Genomic DNA, 18,481 nt, shown 5'->3' with positions numbered 1-18,481 from the left:
CCTGCTTCAATGAACCCTTGAGGTTGGCTCATGTAGATGTCTTCCTCCAATTCACCATGAAGGAAAGCAGTCTTCACATCCATTTGCTCCACCTCCATGTCCTCTTGTGCTACTATGGAGAGTAGTAGTCGTATAGAAGTATGTTTCACCACCGGAGAGAAGATTTCATCATAATCAACTCCCTCCTTTTGTAAGAATCCTTTTGCCACCAACCGAGCTTTGAATAAGGTGGCACCCTTCTCATGCATTTCTTCTTTCTTCCTAAACACCCATTTGCAGCCAATAACCTTGCGACCTTTGGGTTTAGGAACTAACTCCCAAACTGAGTTTTGGTGTAGAGATTCCATCTCTTGCATCATAGCTTCCATCCAACTTTCCCGTTCCTTGTTCTCAACAGCTTCTTGGAACGTGGTTGGTTCTTCTTCACTAGCATTTAGGGCATAGTGAACTGCATCCGTCTCCCATCCAAACCTTTAAGGTGGTTTGATGGTTCTCTTGGGCCTGGACCGAGCTATAGATGATGGCTCCACCTGTTCTTGAGCCTCTTCTTCTTCTTGAGTGTGTTGTTGAAGCTGCCCAGCTTCTTCCTCTTCAATGTCAGACTCCACCTCCTCCTGAACGTCTTCAGTTGGCTGTTTCCGTGAAGTCTTTCTTGACACCTTCTTGAGTGGAACTTCAATGGTTGTTTCTTTCTCAACAACATCCTCCTTTGCCTCTGAATTCTTGACTTTGTTCATAGGTATGGTCTTCTCATCAAACACAACATTTCTGCTGAGTATCTTCTTGTGGTTCACTGGATCCCACAGCTTGTAGCCCTTCACACCACTCTCAAATCCAATGAAAATACATTCAAGAGACTTTGGCTTCAACTTGGATCTTTCATCACTAGGAATAAGTGCAAATGCACTGCACCCAAACACCTTAAGATTCGAATAATCAATTGACCTTTTAGACCATACCTCCTCTGCACACTTGAACTCAAGATTTCTTGAAGGCGATCGGTTAACCAAATAGGCAGCGTGGTTAACCGTTTCTGCCCAAAAAGATTCGGGCAACCCTGCATGAATTCTCATACATCTCTCACGCTCCATGAGAGTTCGGTTCATCCTCTCCGCAGCTCCATTTTGTTGGGGTGTCTTCTTCACGGTAAAGTGCCTCTTAATGCCTTCACTTTTGCAAAACTCAAGGAACTTGCTGTCCTTATATTCACCACCATTGTCACTCTTTAGGATCTTGATCTTTCTTCCGGTTAGGTTCTCTACTTCCGCCTTCCACTCTTTGAATTTGGTGAAGACCTCAGATTTCTCCTTCATGAAGTAGACCCAAACCTTCCTGGAAAAATCATCCAAGAAAGTCACAAAATAGCGAGCTCCACCCTTCGATTTAACCGGTGATGGCCCCCATACATCCGTGTGAATATAATCTAGCACACCCGTGCTTTCTTCCTCTTTGTTTCGCTGCTTGAAAGCTATTTTTGATTGCTTTCCCATGGTACAAAATCTGCAGAACTCAAGCTTGCAACTTTGAACACCTTTCAACAACTTTCTGTTGTGTAGTTCCTGCATGCCCCTCTCACTCATGTGCCCTAGCCTCAAATGCCAAAGCTGAGTTTCATCTTCCGAGTCCTTGCTTGTAGATACAGCTGCTCCACCTATGATTGTTGTACCACACAACCTATATAGACAGTTAGGTTGTATCTCTCCCTTCATAATCACAAGTGAACCTTTTGAGACTATGAGTTTCCCTCCATTTGCTTTGAATGAATAACCATTCTTATCAAGAGTTCCAAGGGAAATGAGATTCTTACGCAACTTTGGAATGTGCCTTACCATTCCAAGCGTCCTAACAGCCCCATCATGCATCTTTACCTTGATTGTACCGGTTCCTTTGACTCTACACATTAAGCCATCCCCCATCATCACTTCACTGCTATCTTCTTTCTCATACGTGTCAAACCACTCCTTGTTTGAGCACATATGATATGAGCATCCGGAATCCAAAATCCAATCGGAAGAGGAACACCTTGAAGAATTAGCCAATGCAATTGTTTTAACATTGCTATTAACACACAAAAGCTCACCATCACTTTCCGTGACATCCTCCGCTGTGTTTGCTGCATTCTTCCCTTTGTTCTTCTTCTCCTTCCATATGGGGCAATTCTTTTTCCAATGCTCCTTTGACCCACACTCGAAACAACCATCTTTCGCCTTGGATTTGGACCTTCCTCTATTGCCTTTCTTGCCTTCACGCCTCTTTGAACGACCTCTCTCTCCGGTCTTTGCAACTAGACCTTCGCCTTGAGAGTTTTCTCCCGAACGTTGAGTCATCCTATGGTGTGTCATGATGTCTTGCACCACAGGCTCAAAATCAAGAGTAACCTTTCCGAACATAAGAGTGGTTCGGAAGTGTTTATAGGACGAAGGTAAGGATGTCAACAACATGAGAGCCTTATCCTCCGGACTATAATTCACATCCATTCTCTGCAAGTCAGCAACACATCTATTGAAACTACTTAGATGTTCCATTAGATTTCCTCCCTCCTCCATCCGAAGATTTAGGAGTTCTTCCTTGAGGAAGAGTTTGTTGGACAACGATTTCCCTGCAAACATCTCTTCGAGCTTCTCCCATGTTTGCTTCGCTGTGTCCTTTATCACGTTGATGAGCACCTCATCGGAGAGATAGTTTTCGATAGCTCCTCTGGCTAACTCGTCAAGAACTCCCCACTCATCATCCGTCATGCTTGCTGGCTTCTTCTCCTTGCCAACCAACACAACATGGAGTTGTTGTTGTGTAAGAGCTGACCTCATCCTTCGTTGCCAAAGAGTGAAGTTCTCCTTCCCTGTGAAAGGCTTTAACTCCACCTTCATGCTTGCTACTTGTGGTTGCTTCATATGCTGTGAACTGCTACCACTCTCAGCTTCCATGTCACTTGCCATCTTCAACACACTAGCACTCCAAGAGAAGAACTAGCTCCAGCTGCCAAACACAGCTCTGATACCACTTGTAGTGAATTTAATGACTGACTCACTGCCCTTTTAAGATCTTGTTGTTGATGGACTTTAGACAAAGAACTCAATGATGGATGAGTCTTACACACACACACAGAAATTAACCAAGCACAAATGACACAAGTGTTTATAGAGGTTCAGCAAATTGCCTACATCCTCTTTGGTGATCACCTTGAGAAATTTCACTAATAAAGATAGGTTACAACTTTGGTTTACAAAGGAAACCCCCTTAGAACACTACCCTCACAATCTGTTTCTCTCACACCCTTGCTCAACACCTTGATACACTTAGAGAACTCTCTTGCTCTCCCCTTGGTTTTTCTGAACAAAGCTCTCTACAGAAAACTCTAACTAGTTTCCAGCTTTTGCCACTACATTTGTTCAACATTCTTTCTCCCTTGTGTTATCTTACTTCATCCCATTACCTACACAAGCCAATGGACAAGAGATAGGATATCTGATTGTCCTCCACGTTCTTTCCTTTTAGTCACCACTTAGACTAAGGGTCAGATTAGGTAGGTAATACAATCCCACTCAGCCACCTCCATTAAACCAGAAAATGGAGAGGAGATTAATCAAAATAGGATAACCAATCAGCCATGAGTGCTCTCCCAACTATCCAGCAGGTAGTCAACCCTCTTTTACCTCAGAAGTGATCCATTAAGCACCTGCAAACTCGTGGAAAGCGATAGCCATTGAAAAGACAGTTGAAAATACGTAAGCAAAGCATCACAGCACGACTGGAGCGACCGGTCGTCAGGAATGGGCGACCGGTCGCCAGAATTTTTCCCTCCAGACTTTGAATCTGCTTCTAAGCGACCGGTCGCAAATGTCCAGCGACCGGTCGCTCGTGTGCCTGCGACCGGTCGTTCTTCAGTTTTGCTTCCAGACTTCGAATCTGCTTCAAAACGACCGGTCGCAAATGTCCAGCGACCGGTCGCTTTTAGGCAGATTCAAAATCATCCTTTGAGCGCCAAAAAAAACTTTGTATCCTTTTAGGTGAGCCATTTTTCCAACAGCTTGGTCATGGTGACATGAAGATGAGCTAGGGCTGCTGGTGGGATTTATGAGTGAAGTGCATCAACCAATTCATCTTTTATAATGCAAGTGTTGTATGCATTAGTCATATTGAATTCAGATTTTCACTTCCCCTAGGCCTATAAATAGGGATGTTCTCTAAGCTTGTAAACACACCCCAAGGGGGGGAGCTCTCAAACACTTCTCTAGAGCTCCCTGTTGCGTAGATACAGCTGCACCAAAATGGATTCAGTTGCATCCTCAACTTGTGATACTCGCAAGTGCACGAGCCGTTCAGTAGTATAGCGTATGTAAGTGCGAGGTCGATCCCACGAGGATTGGTGATTGAATGATCCAATTTAGTTTCCCTACACAAAATAGAAACAAAAACAAAGAACATAAAACAAGGAAGAAAGAAATAACTAACTCAAGCAGATAAGTTCCCAAGTTCAATTAGATTAACGGATTGATTCTAGCTAAAGTATGATTAAGCCATGGTGTTTGGTCATAACCTTGTGTTCCTAATTCCCTAATTTGATCATTTGTTGTCTAACCTAAAATTAAGCATTAGGAACCCATTAAGCATAGAAGAACAATTTAAACAACCAAGCATGTATCTAATCCCTGTTGTCGAATGTCCATACATACTCTTCCTATTCATAGTTCAATTCGAATTAAAGCATGGTGTCTACTCTTAATTCAAACCAAGATAGCTAACATGCAAGCCTAAATGGTGATCAATCATTCAAACTAGCATATTAACTTATAAGCATAATGAATAAGAACAAAAACCATAATTGAAACTTGGAAACTAATCAAACTTGAAACTAAAGAAAAGAATTTACATAATGAAAAGTAAAGTGGAACTAAGAAAAACTTAAGGAGAATTTCAGCACAAATATTTCATTACTACAATTGAAAACTAGAAAATGAAACTAAGAGAATTTGAGGAAGAGAAGGGAAGGGAGCTCTAGAGAAGTGTTTGAGAGCTCCCCCCCCTTGGGGTGTGTTTACAAGCTTGGGAAACCTCACTATATATAGGCCTAAGGAAGCTGAAAATCTGAATTAAGTATGGCTAATGCATACAACACTTGTTTTATAAAATCTGAAATGGTTGATGCACTTCACTAATGCATACAACACTTGCATTATAAAATCTGAAATGGTTGATGCACTTCACTAATAAATCCCACCAGCAGCCCTAGCTCATCTTCATGTCACCATGACCAAGCTTCCAACCAGAAATAATAGCTCATCCTGAGGTCAGCATGACCAGCAACTTCAAGGGCTTACGAATTGGGCTTCCCTTAAGCAAATTAAGACTTTAAGCACTCAAACTTGAAGTTCAGAATGTCTTCTTTCCAGCCATATATCATTTGGGCCAATCCAAGGTTGGAGGAGGAAGTTAAGGCCAAAACAAATTGCTAACTCATTTTGCGCGCTGATAAAATCTATCCTGAGCATGGCTCTGTGTTTGCTAGGTAACAGACTCCACAATTATCCAATGGGGCTGAATTTCGGATATGTTATAGTATACACCCATTGGAACAACTTTCATGAAGAATGTGGCCTCATTCGAGCTATGTAGGTTATTGAAACAAAGCTTTCAATATGACCTACGGAACTGGACTGGCAGGGGGCTGTAGCCAAAATGAGTTTGTCTTTAAGCTCTTCATCCATTCATCCAAATTAGGCCTTAACATGCTTGAATTGCATGAATTATGCTCTCTAAAGCCATCATTATTACCTAAAGCTCAATGAACTGAAAGATAAACACAAAAAGGATTAAAAGCACAAGTTTAACTAAAAAACATAACCAAATCATAAGCTAGAAGGGTACAAAATGATATACAATTATGAACCGATCAAATACCCCCAAACCTAGATTTTGCTAGTCCTCAAGCAAAACAAAAGGAAAACGAAGAAAAATAAAACAAAATAAGAAGTTAACTAGACCACTTTCGTAGGTAACTCGATTGCATTGAGCGTATGCAACAAGCCTTTAAACCTCTAGGCATCCCTAGTAGGAGGAGTTGTGTCTCCTGAGGGTTTAACAGATACGATACCCACAAACGTTTTACTGACTCTACAAAACAAGGTAATTAGAAAACTTAAAAGATTGTTAGTCCTTAAGCAAAATAAAAAACAAAAACAAAAAAAAAAAAATTACATTAACAAAAACAAAACAAAAAAAAACAAAACAAAACAAAACAAAACAAAACAAAACAAAATTACAAAAATAAAAAGAACTCAAAACAATCTTTCCGAACATTTTCTGAAGAGAAATGACTCATGCACATGACTCAAAAGTTTTAACAATAAAAGCTCAATTTTAAACATTATTCACAAAGCGGCAAAGTTCAAAACATAATATGCTCAAAGTGTGGTAGTGTGATAGCCAAATGCAACAAATTCCCCAATCTTAGTTTTCACACAATTTCAAAAATCATACAAAGCACAAGTTCAACTTCAAATCTCACCAAAGTTGTCCTCTCACAAATGAATCACTCGGAAGAGGGCTATAATGCAACACTCAGTTATAAACATGAGATTAGAGTTAAACCATAAAGACTTAACTCGAAATAGAAAGATGAAGAACTTGCATTAATATGATCTCAAGAAGGATGCCAAACACTTAAAAGTAGAAAAATGAATGCAATTCAACCACATGACATTTAAGATCAATTTAGGTCTTTAACATAGGTTGTAATGGGGCCAAGGGTGTAAGGTGAGTAAGAAATGAAAGGTATGGATAAAACAAAGTCCAAGGAACTCAAAATATAAGAGCATAAAACAATTGTTTACAAGACTTCGAATCATCACAATGAGAATTTATTTTTCTTTTACATGATCAAAACTCCTTATACCTTCATTTACATTGATTCACTCCTTTCCTGAACAACCACCAATTTATTTTGAAGGCCCAAAAATGAAACCCAAAAATGAAATTTCATTCAACCACCACTTAATCACAACTTTTCTCTTTTCTTTCACCAATTGTGTGATATATATATATTTTTTTTTTCTTTCGAAATGTAACACCCATTCCCTATGAGTTCCTTAGAAAGGTAAATATTTGTTTTTCGGGCTAAGGCGAGGAAATATAATTGGTAAATGAAAGAAAAGGTTTACATGTAGGCTCAAAATGGTTAACAATGGAAAATCATGCTTAAGCATGCATAAGGTTAGCTTGAAAGGCACAAACGATCCAAAGAGGGCCTTAATATCACTTCTTAAATGTCGTGAAGTCAAATTGCATAAGAATGAATGACTTTTAAGTGTTCAACCAAATCAATGAATAATGAGATCAAACAACTTAGATGACAAGAAATTAAGAGTATGTGTATAACACTCATGAATTGAAGTACAAGGCTCAAAAGCTCACTTTATATGGTTGGTTATATAAGTCTAATTTATGCTTCATACAATTCTTTAGATCATGCAAATCCTTTAATTGGAAAATTATGAAACAAATGGCAAGTGTAAAGAAGGTTTCAAGCATATCATGCTAGAACAATGCCAATTTTTATTTATTTATTATTATTTATTTATATGAAATCCAATTTTCATTTAAGTCATGCAAACATTTATCACAATCTCATCATATGTATTCGGAAAGTGACTAAAAAAAATCAAAATAAAATAAAAATAAAAATAAAAGCAAGACTTAATAAAATAAAATAAAAAATTAATTAAGGAAAAACCAAATTTACATGCTAAACTCCAATACCCCCAAACCTAGAAATGAACATTGTCCTCAATGTTTAAAAATTAGCCACAAACAATGTCATAACAAGAAATGAAAGGTACTAAAGTAAATATAAATCACAAAACACACTTGAATTAAAATACACAAATAAAATAAAATAAAAATAAAAATTACAAAACAAACAAACAAACAAATAAATAAATAACGAAACAGTAAAACACTCAAAACAGTAAGCCCTAAACAGACAGTCTTACGCAAACTAAAACCCAAACGTTTGAAAGCCCAACCCCAAAGAAAGTTAACTCACTTTGAAACCAAAACAATGGTGAAAACCTGACCCACAATGAAATCCAAAGGCCACACGTTTTAATTTTAATTTTTTCTTAAAAAGATAAAACGTGAATTATGAGCGCAAAGCGGGATTTCTAAAAAAGAGGGAATGTGGTCCCTGATGTCGTCTCATGGATAGTCATGGGCAGACTAAGCGAGACACGTGTTGACAGATAGAAGCGCCGCAGATTTCACAAGCAGAAATTACGGGCTCATGGAAAGGCGCGAAGGCTTTACTGAACGCGTCCGTTCAGAAAAGACATGTCGTGATAAATGAGTTGGGTATGGTTGGAAAGCGAGAAGGTTGTGGGACTCGAGGAATGCTGGAGATTCAGAAATGCTTAGACGCTGCAATGGCTAGGGTTTGTCAAAGACTATGTATATAAGAAGGAAAAAGATGGGGATAAAAACAAAACCACAAACTCAGAAACACAAAAGAGAAAAGAAGAAAAAAAAATCAGAAATCAAATGGCCTCTTCCTACCCATTTTCGTTGGATCTCAACCTAGCTCCACCGACTCAGACATTGGGCCAAGCAGCGGCACCAGTATGGATGCCCTACTTTGGCTCCTCCCGGGGGCCTGTGTCTGTCAATGACTCAATACTCCTAGACAACGATGTTGCTATTGGAGTTGGCAGAAATTTAGTGACTCCCAAAGATATACGTGTGTTCGGGACAAGGGATGACAACCGGGTCACGAGTGATGCCCTGGCACTGAGCGTGCAGAGTACAGCATGTGTCGCAAGTTTGGGTCATCGCCTACTTGCGAAGTCCCATGAGGTGGAGGTGCTCAAAGCTCAGTTGGCGGCGGAGCGAAGTATGGTTGAAGATTGTCAGAGTGCTATAAAAAGCTTGAAAAGGGAAAGGTCAAGGATAGTGGAGGTGAATCGACACCAGCTAGAAGTATTGCGGGACGAGAATAAAAACCTATCAAAGATGGTAGAGTTGTATTCTCGCGACATGCGAAAGCAGCTGGAGGACCTAGACCGACCGGGTAAACGCAAGAAAGCAGATCATGAGAGTAGTTACGCTCAAGCTAAGATTGCGATCTTTGGGAGCTCAAGTGATGAGCCCCAAGAGGCTGTGCGTGAAGACCCAGAAGTGGACATCCAGACGGCCAAACTAAAAGCTCCTATGGTCGAGACACCGAGCGCCAAGAAGAAATGATTTCAGTTTTTATTTATTTTTAAAGTTTTTTTTTTATTTATTTTTTATATAAAAATGTTATGCTATCTCAAAGAGACGATTGACCCTAAATTTAAAGAATGACAATCAAACAAAAACACGAAGACCCAAACATGAAATTTTTATTAGTTAAGTAAACACACAAATAGCTGCTTCTTCTTTTAAGAGAAAAACTTAAGGATGACCAGTTAAGGGCCTCAGAAAACACAGCCAGGGGTTCCGGGAAGGTTGGAGGGGTCACAATGGTCCCGCTTAAAACCCGAACTTCTTAGACACCGAAGGTGCCGCCTAAAGAACTCCTAGACACTGTATAGACTGTGGTTGCTCACTGGAGTTACCAAAAATTTAGCTCCTTCAAAGAATATCCTATGAGTTTTAAATTATAAAACCTAATAAAAACAAAATAAATAAATAAATAAATAAAAACTGAAATAAACACGCAATTCAAACAAGAATTTAAAAGAAGAGATGGGATTCTTGCACCAGGTGTCCAAGACGCATCTTTAATTTTGTCTCTTCTTCCAACTACATTCTTGAGAAACCTGACAAACAAGAAGAAAACAATTGAAAAAAAATAAAATAAAATAACAACTGAAAAAAGCAAAAACACAAACATCAGAAAACAGGGAGGCAAAAGTAAGTGAAAGTGTAAGCATGCTCCCTTTAAAAAAAAACGTGCTCGCAATTTGCGCCGGAAATGAAGGGATCCGAGAGAAAAGAGCACAGGATAGCACCCTCGAGATCCGAAGTGCTTTCGGCTCCCTCGTCTGTATAAGTCTATTTAAACTCATCTCGGTGAAGTAGAAGAGCACCCCGCATTTCTTCCTGCAAATTCAGAGAAAAACATCAAAAAATCCAAAAACAAAACAATGGCATCCTCATGCACTCACCTTGATGATCTTAACCTTGAATTGTCCCTTGCGCCACCGAATGCGCAGATAAGGGTTCCTCCAAATCATGTCTTCCCAAACTCCACATATCATCACGGTACGGCCTCAAACTTTGCTGAGATAATACCGAACTTTTCTGAGGCAATGCCGAACAGAGCAGCGCTGCTGGGAGGCATGATTGGTAACAAGCTCACACCGACAGATCATCTGCATGTGGCACAGAGGTCTGACAAGGCAGCGGTGGAGGAGTCCCACAATTTAACTGTACTCCACGCGGTCTCGGCTACCAATTTGGGCATGCGATTGCTAGCGAGAACACGGGAGTGTGCTGCGATGAGCGAGGAAATAGCTTCCTTGAAGGCTATGGTGGCGGACTTGCAGAAGCGGCTCTATTGTGCCAATCAGCACGTGGAAGCACTGCAGAGAAAAAATGAGGACCATGTGGAGCTGCTGCAGATTCTGCAAGTAAGAGAAAACAGAGGCATGCCATGAAGATGAAGATGAAGATGAAGATGAAGAAGTTGTTTTTATTTTTAATTTACTTGAATGTTTTTTTTGTTTTTTTGTTTTAAACTTTTTATCTTTTTGAATGCAATGTGTGAATAAAAATGTGTTTTTAACACTCAGAAATAAACTAACTAACCACACCACGTAAATAAATACATAAACTAACTTAACAAAACAAAAACAAAAACAAAACAAAAACAAAGACTTAACAGAAAAGAAAACAAAGAAAATAAAAATAAAAATAAAAATAAAACTTAATTTAAAAACACACGAATATACAAGCAACTCATGGATGACCAGTTAAGGGCCTCATAAAACACAGCCAGGGGATACAGCTGCACCAAAATTGATTCAGCTGCATCCTCAACTTGTGATACTCGCAAGTGCACGAACCGTTGGTAGTATAGCGTATGTAAGTGCGAGGTCGATCCCACGGGGATTGGTGATTGAATGATTCAATTCATTTTCCCTACACAAAACAGAAATGAAAAAGAAAGGAAATAAATAAAACAAGGAAGAAAGAAAATAACTAACTCAAGTAGATAAGTTCCCAAGTTCAATTAGATTAGCGGATTGATTCTAGCTAAAGTATGATTAAGCCATGGTGTTTGGTCATAACCTTGTGTTCCTAATTCCCTAATTTGATCATTTGTTGTCTAACCTAAAATTAAGCATTAGGAACCCATTAAGCATAGAAGAACAATTTAAACAACCAAGCATGTATCTAATCCCTGTTGTCGAATGTCCATACATACTCTTCCTATTCATAGTTCAATTCGAATTAAAGCATGGTGTATACTCTTAATTCAAACCAAGATAGCTAACATGCAAGCCTAAATGGTGATCAATCATTCAAACTAGCATATTAACTTATAAGCATAATGAATAAGAACAAAAATCATAATTGAAACTTGGAAACTAATCAAACTTGAAACTAAAGAAAAGAATTTACATAACAATGAAAATTAAAGTAGAACTTGGAAAGACTTAAAGGAAAATTTCAGCACAAAGATCTCATTATAACAATTGAAAACTAGAAAGAGAAACTAAGAGAATTTGAGGGAGAGAAGGGAAGGGAGCTCTAGAGAAGTGTTTGAGAGCTCCCCCCCTTGGGGTGTGTTTACAAGCTTAGAGAACTTCCCTATTTATAGGCCTAGGGGAAGTGAAAATCTGAATTCAATATGGCTAATGCATACAACACTTGTTTTATAAAATCTGAAATGGTTGATGCACTTGTATTAGAAAATCTAAATTGGGTGATGCACTTGTATTAGAAAATCTTGAATTGGTTGATGCACTTCACCAATAGATCCCACCAGCAGCTCTAGCTCATCTTCATGTCACCATGACCAAGCTTCCAACCAGAAATGATAGCTCATACCTAGCTCACCATGACCAAGCATCCAACCAGCACATGCTGAGGTCAGCATGACCAGCAACTTCAAGGGCTTACAACTTGGGCTTCTCTTAATCAAATTAGGACTTTAAGCACTCTAAATTGAAGTTCAGAATGTCTTCTTTCCAGCCATATGTTATTTGGGCCAATCCAAGGTCGGAGGAAGAAGTTAAGGCCGAAACAAATTGCTAACTCATTTTCCGCGCTGATAAGATCCATCCTGAGCATGGTTCTGTGTTTGCTAGGTAACGGACTCCAAATTTATCCAATGGGGCTGAATGTTGGATATGTTATAGTACACACCAATTGGAACAACTTTCATGAAGAATGTGGCCTCATTCGAGCTATGTAGGTTATTGAAACAAAGCTTGCAATATGACCTACGGAACTGGACTGGCAGGGGGCTGTAGCCAAAATGAGTTTGTCTTTAAGCTCTTCATCCATTCATCCAAATTAGGCCTTAACATGCTTGAATTGCATGAATTATGCTCTCTAAAGCCATCATTATTACCTAAAGCTCAATGAACTGAAAGATAAACACAAAAAGGATTAAAAGCACAAGTTTAACTCAAAAACATAACCAAATCATAAGCTAGAAGGGTACAAAATGATATACAATTATGAACCGATCAATGTTCGCAATCAAGACCATGGGTCGTGGCTCAAGACGCATTGATTCTCTCTAATATACGTAAAGTGCATGGTTCGTGCTACAATACTTGTGCCCTCCCCATAACCGAACCTAGGTATGGTTCGTACTTCGATTCAATTACAAGGAGAACCCATTAAGATCAAAGAGAATATGAACATCACAAGAATCCTAATAGCATGGTGTTTACATTAGGTATTCAAGAAACCAAATCACATGGATGATTCTTACTTCATCCATTTATTGCTTAGGATAACATGAAGATACACATAATCCCAACAATCTCAAGAAGCATGCTTTCAAAGATGGCCAACCAAGGAAAAACACACATCAAGGATAGATTAATTTGGTGAATTGGAATTCATCAACAATATCTAGAAATTCATACACTCAAGCATCAAAACAATAAGGTAATCATGTTTAGGGCTTCAACCTAAGCCCTAGCTATGGAGTTTAGTTCCTCATAATCATTTCAAACACAAATTCGAAATATAACTAGAAAGAGTTTACAGATTTGGAAATGATGAAAGCTTGAAGTCTTCAATGGTGGAAGTCTTCCCCCTTCTTCCTGCGGCTGCACCTCCCTCTCCTTCCTTCCTTAGCTTTTTTGCTCTCCAATCTGCTCCTCAATTAGCAATGGAGACCCAACATACGGATACAAGAGGTAAACGTGTTATTAGTGGTTCTAATGATGCTTCTAGTGTGCAGATTTCAAAACTGGAACAAAAGCTAGATGCTCTTCTTGCATTAAACTCAAGAAGCCCTCCGAAGGAAGTGGTAGCATGGTCATGAGATTCACAAATGCTACACACTTCCTTCGGAGGGCTTCTTGAGTTTAATGCAAGAAGAGCATCTAGCTTTTGTTCCAGTTTTGAAATCTGCACACTAGAAGCATCATTAGAACCACTAATAACACGTTTACCTCTTGTATCCGTATGTTGGGTCTCCATTGCTATCTCCTCAAAGAGTTCGTACGTTTCTTCTGGAGTTTTGGTTTTAAAAGAACCACCTGCAAAATTGGTGACTATATTATGACTAGAAGGGGTTAGTCCTTTATAAAAACATACGCATTTGAAGCTTCAATGGAATCCCATGATGAGGACATTGGTTGAGCAGCCCATTGAATCTCTCCCATGCTTCACAAAACGATTCATCATCTTGCTGTGCAAATAACAAGATCTTATCCCTAAGCATGTCGGTCTTTTGCGTGGAGAAGTATTTCTCCAAGAACTTCTTTTGAATGGCAGCCCATGTAGTGAGTGATCCCGGCTTCAAAGAATTCAACCAATATTTTGCCTTATTCTTCAAAGTGTATGGAAACACTCTCATTCGAAGTTGATCTTCTGTCACGCCTGTCAAGGGAAAAGAACTCACAACATTAAAAATATCATTTATATGAGTCAATGGATCTTCATTAGGTAAACCATAAAAGGAGGGTAGCATATTAAGATGAGAAGATTTAAGCTCATAATTTCGAGCTACAGTGGGCAGCAAAATGCTTGAAGGAGATGCTGGAATTGTTGGGATATCAAGTTCTCCCATGAACTCAATGGCAGCCATCATTTCTTCTTCTTCTTGGTCTGAACTTGCTTCCGAATTTGAAAGTGAAGAACCAGGAAGTTCAGTGTGGAGAGCAAGACTTGTAAATGTAGCAAGAGCTTGCTCTTTTGCAGTTGACAACTCCCTTTCTAGACGATTCTGAATTTCAGAGGTCACACGATTTGGTTGCAATGATGGTCCTGCGTTCAAAGATCTGGAACGTTGGAATGAAGACCTTACTTGTTCAAGGAATGGCCTGTTAGACATAAACTACCTGAAACAGAAAATTAGATTAATTAGAAACACTAAAAAGAATAGGGTAACCTTGGGCACATAACCAGGGAAGAACTTTCGTTCAGTCCCCGGCAACGGCGCCAAAATTTGTTGTTAATATTATGTTAACTCGCAATTGTACGGGGCAATTAGTAGTATAGCAAGACAAGTACGAGGTCGTACCCACGAAGACTGAGAAGTTAAAACTAGTTATGTACTTAGATTACCAAATTCAAGAAAGTAGGAGGTTATGTCTAAAACAGAATTTAAAACAAGAGTGGTTGTGATTGTTGAACAAAAGAAGCAAAATGAAATTGTAAACAAATGTAACAAAGAGTGGTTTTAAGAGTTGGAAAACAGATTTTGAGACTAGGGCATTCGAATCACCATAACAATTCAATTCTGGGTTATAAAGATTCAAGTAACAAGTCTAATTCAGATTCAAAGATTGATTCTAGCTAAAGTATGATTAGGCCATGGTGTTTGGTCCTAACCTTGTGTTCCTAATTCCCTAATTTGATCATTTGTTGTCTAACCTAAAATTAAGCATTAGGAACCCACTAAGCATAGAAGAACATTTTAAACAACCAAGTATGTATCTAATCCCTGTTGTCGAATGTCCATACATACTCTTCCTATTTATAGTTCAATTCGAATTAAAGCATGGTGTATACTCTTAATTCAAACCAAGATAGTTAACAAACAAGTTCTAATGGTGATCAATCATTCAAACAAGCATGTTAACTTATAAGCATAATGAATAAGAACATGAATCATGAATCAAACTTGAAACTCCAAACTTATAAACCCAGAATATTCATGTTAGGTTACATCGAAGCCCTAGTTATGGATTTAGCTACTCATAATGGAAAAGAGACTTGAACAGAAATGAGAAAACATAATGAATGCAATAAGAGTAGAAAAACCCTTTTTCTGAAGTTCTTGTGGTGTCCAAGGCTTCTCCAAGTGCTTCTCCACTTCTAACGCTTCTCCAAGAGCTTCCCCACTTCTAGAAAGATGTATGAAGGATATGGAGGTGATTTGGGATGAGTTTGAGTGAGTGGTGATGGCTAAGGAAGATGAAATTCGTAGGGAAATGGAAGAGAAGTTTGCTGGAGTTGTTTTGGTGATTGTTGGAGTGTTTGGGATTGTGAGAGTGTTTGAGGATGGTTGGAGTGAATTGTTTGTGAATCCCAGGATTTGTTGTGTCTTGAATGTGGAATGGATGTGGTATTTATAGGGAGAGGGGAGTGATAAATCTGAATTCAATATGGCTAATGCATACAACACTTGCATTATAAAAGATGAATTGGTTGATGCACTTCACCAATAAATCCCACCAGCAGCCCTAGCTCATCTTCATGTCACCATGACCAAGCTTCCAACCAGCTCATCCTGAGGTCAGCATGACCAGCAACTTCAAGGGCTTACAACTTGGGCTAGGCTGAATCAAATTAAGACTTTAAAATCTCCATTGTGAAGTTTAGAATGTGTATGATCCAACCACACAAGTATTGGCCCAATCCAAGCTCGGAGGAGGAAGTTAAGGCCGAAACAAATTGCTAACTCAGTTTGCTCGCTGACAAAAATCCATCCTGAGCATGGATCTGTGTTTGCTAGGTGACGGACTCCAAATTTATCCAATGGGAATGAATTTTGGATATGTTATAGTACACACCCATTGGAACAACTTTCATGAAGAATGCTGCCTCATCCGAGCTGTGTAGGTTGCTGAAACAAAGCTTGCAATATGACCTACGGAACTGGACTGGCAGGGGGCTGTAGCCAAAATGAGTTTGTCTTTAAGCTCTTCTTCCATTCATCCAAATCAGGCCTAAACATGCTTGAATTGCATGAATTATGCTCTCTTACTCTATTGGCCTACAAAACACACAAATAGAGGCAAATAACTCAGAATTATAGGAAACTAAGCAAAAGAAGTAAGTAAATTGGGCATGTATATGTATGAAATTATGAGCTTAACAACATTCACTCTCCAACTTGAGGGGGAGTGTTAAGAATTATCTTTGTAATATTTACTTTCTTGATTTAGTCTAGATCAAATCCCACCAAAGGTGGATCATGAAATCCTAGCCTTAGAAATAGGTGTAATTGAATGCTGTATTTGTACATATACCTTGTATTGTTGACAATGAGAATTATCAGAAAATCATTCACCCAATTGTCTATTATTCAAACCCTAGTCAATTCGTCCTTCAATCTTCCCTAGTCCGGTTTCTTAAGATGGATGGCTCGTTATGGGCGCACATATAACGACATTAGGGAGAAGGAGAAACGTTTCAACATACTCAAGGAAAATGTGGCATATATAGAATCTTCCAATGACGATGCAAACAAAATATACAAACTATAGTGTCAATCAATTTGCAGACCTTACAAAAGATGAGTTCAAAGCGTCACAAAATCGATTCAAAGGGCATGAGTGTTCCACAAAGACGACTTCTTTCAAATATGAAAATGTAACAGCATCAGTGCCGACTACTATGGACTGGAGAAAGAAAGGAGCCGTGACACCCATCAAGGATCAAGGCCAATGTGGTAATTAAGCTTCTTGCTGATTTTTATTACACTAGAGAAACATTATGTATTCTCCTTTAAAACTCTTACTGCTACTAATTGTAATCATGCAAAATATAGGATGTTGTTGGGCCTTTTCAGCTGTGGCAGCAACTGAAGGAATTACTCAGCTTACAACAGGTAAACTCATCTCTTTGTTTGAGCAAGAGCCTGTTGATTGTGACACCAATGGCGAAGACCAAGGCTGTGACGGTGGTTTAATGGATGATGCCTTTTAGTTCATCCACTAAAATCATGGGCTTAGTACGGAAGCTAACTACCCTTACAGCAGTGTTGATGGTACATGCAACACCAAGAAAGAAGCCAGCATTGCAGCCAAGATAATTGGCTATGAAGACGTGCCTACAAATAGTGAACAAGCCCTTCTCAAGGCTGTTGCTAATCAACCCGTCTCTGTTGCCATTGATGCAAGTGGTTCTGACTTCCAGTTTCATTCAAGTGGTGTCTTTACCGGAACATGTGGAACGAGCCTGGACCATGGTGTTACTGCTGTTGGTTATGGAGTCAGTGAGGATGGGACTAAGTTTTGGTTGGTGAAGAATTCATGAGGCACAGAATGGGGCGAAGAAGGCCACATAAGAATGCAAAGAGATGTTGATGCAGCAGAAGGACTTTGTGGCATTGCTATGTCTGCATGTTACCCTACTGCATGATTTTATCAATGCCTACTATGGCTTGTATGAAACTAATACTAAATGAAGAACGTCTTCAATTTCATTTTACTTATAGCATAACACAATTTTTACTATCAAAAGGAGCACATGATCAAAATGGGATGTAGCAAAATACAATCAAAAGACTGCCTTCGATTGACTTGTTGAGTCACCTGATCTATGAGAAAAATTGTTTGAAAATGGTGCACATAGGTTTCTCTTGAGCTCCCTACTGTCCTCTCATATATGGGATAGTTAGGATTAACCGAACTAGTAGGCAAGGGTGGCCTTGGCATGGTGCAAGTTGCGCCACTGCACAGGGCCCCTGATTTTTTAGAACCCCCGAATTAAATTAACAATAGTATATATCACACCCATACGCTTTTTCCTTAAATAATAATAATAATAATAATTTCTTCGACTCAAAACAAAACACCATTTCATATCTTCTATTGATTGTGGTTATGTTATAAATATAATTTTGATGTCGATTTTGTCTTTAGCTTCCATGATCCTGATTTGAGTCAAAAGAAAAATCAGGTTTGCATATTATAAAGCCAGGCCGCGTCATTTTTGAAAGCATCTCTCTACTATTATAAATTCAGGTCACAACTTTGAGGTCACAGGCTTCATCAAATCGCGCAAGAATAAAATACACCTCAAACCCCCAAAAAAGGAAAAAGAAAAAAGAGAGCAACTCACATGAAACGGGTAACCTTTTCCAATG

General features: G+C 39.0%; 1 non-coding gene and 1 pseudogene across 1 annotated transcript; both read left to right on the top strand.

The window, feature by feature from the left end:
• The window catches only part of LOC110774555 (senescence-specific cysteine protease SAG39-like), a 29,621-nt pseudogene extending 11,867 nt beyond the window's left edge, over positions 1-17,754 (top strand).
• LOC148295585 (small nucleolar RNA R71) lies at positions 13,779-13,885 on the top strand. Its single transcript, XR_015834972.1, has one exon. It is a non-coding gene; the product is annotated as a small nucleolar RNA R71 (small nucleolar RNA).
• Positions 17,755-18,481: the final 727 nt, after the last annotated feature.

Source organism: Prunus avium, chromosome 3 (assembly GCF_965620075.1).
Source record: "Prunus avium chromosome 3, drPruAviu1.hap1.1, whole genome shotgun sequence".
Classification (NCBI taxonomy): Eukaryota; Viridiplantae; Streptophyta; class Magnoliopsida; order Rosales; family Rosaceae; genus Prunus; species Prunus avium.
Note: the sequence above shows the minus strand (reverse complement) of the source record. Positions and strands in the feature narration are given on the sequence as shown.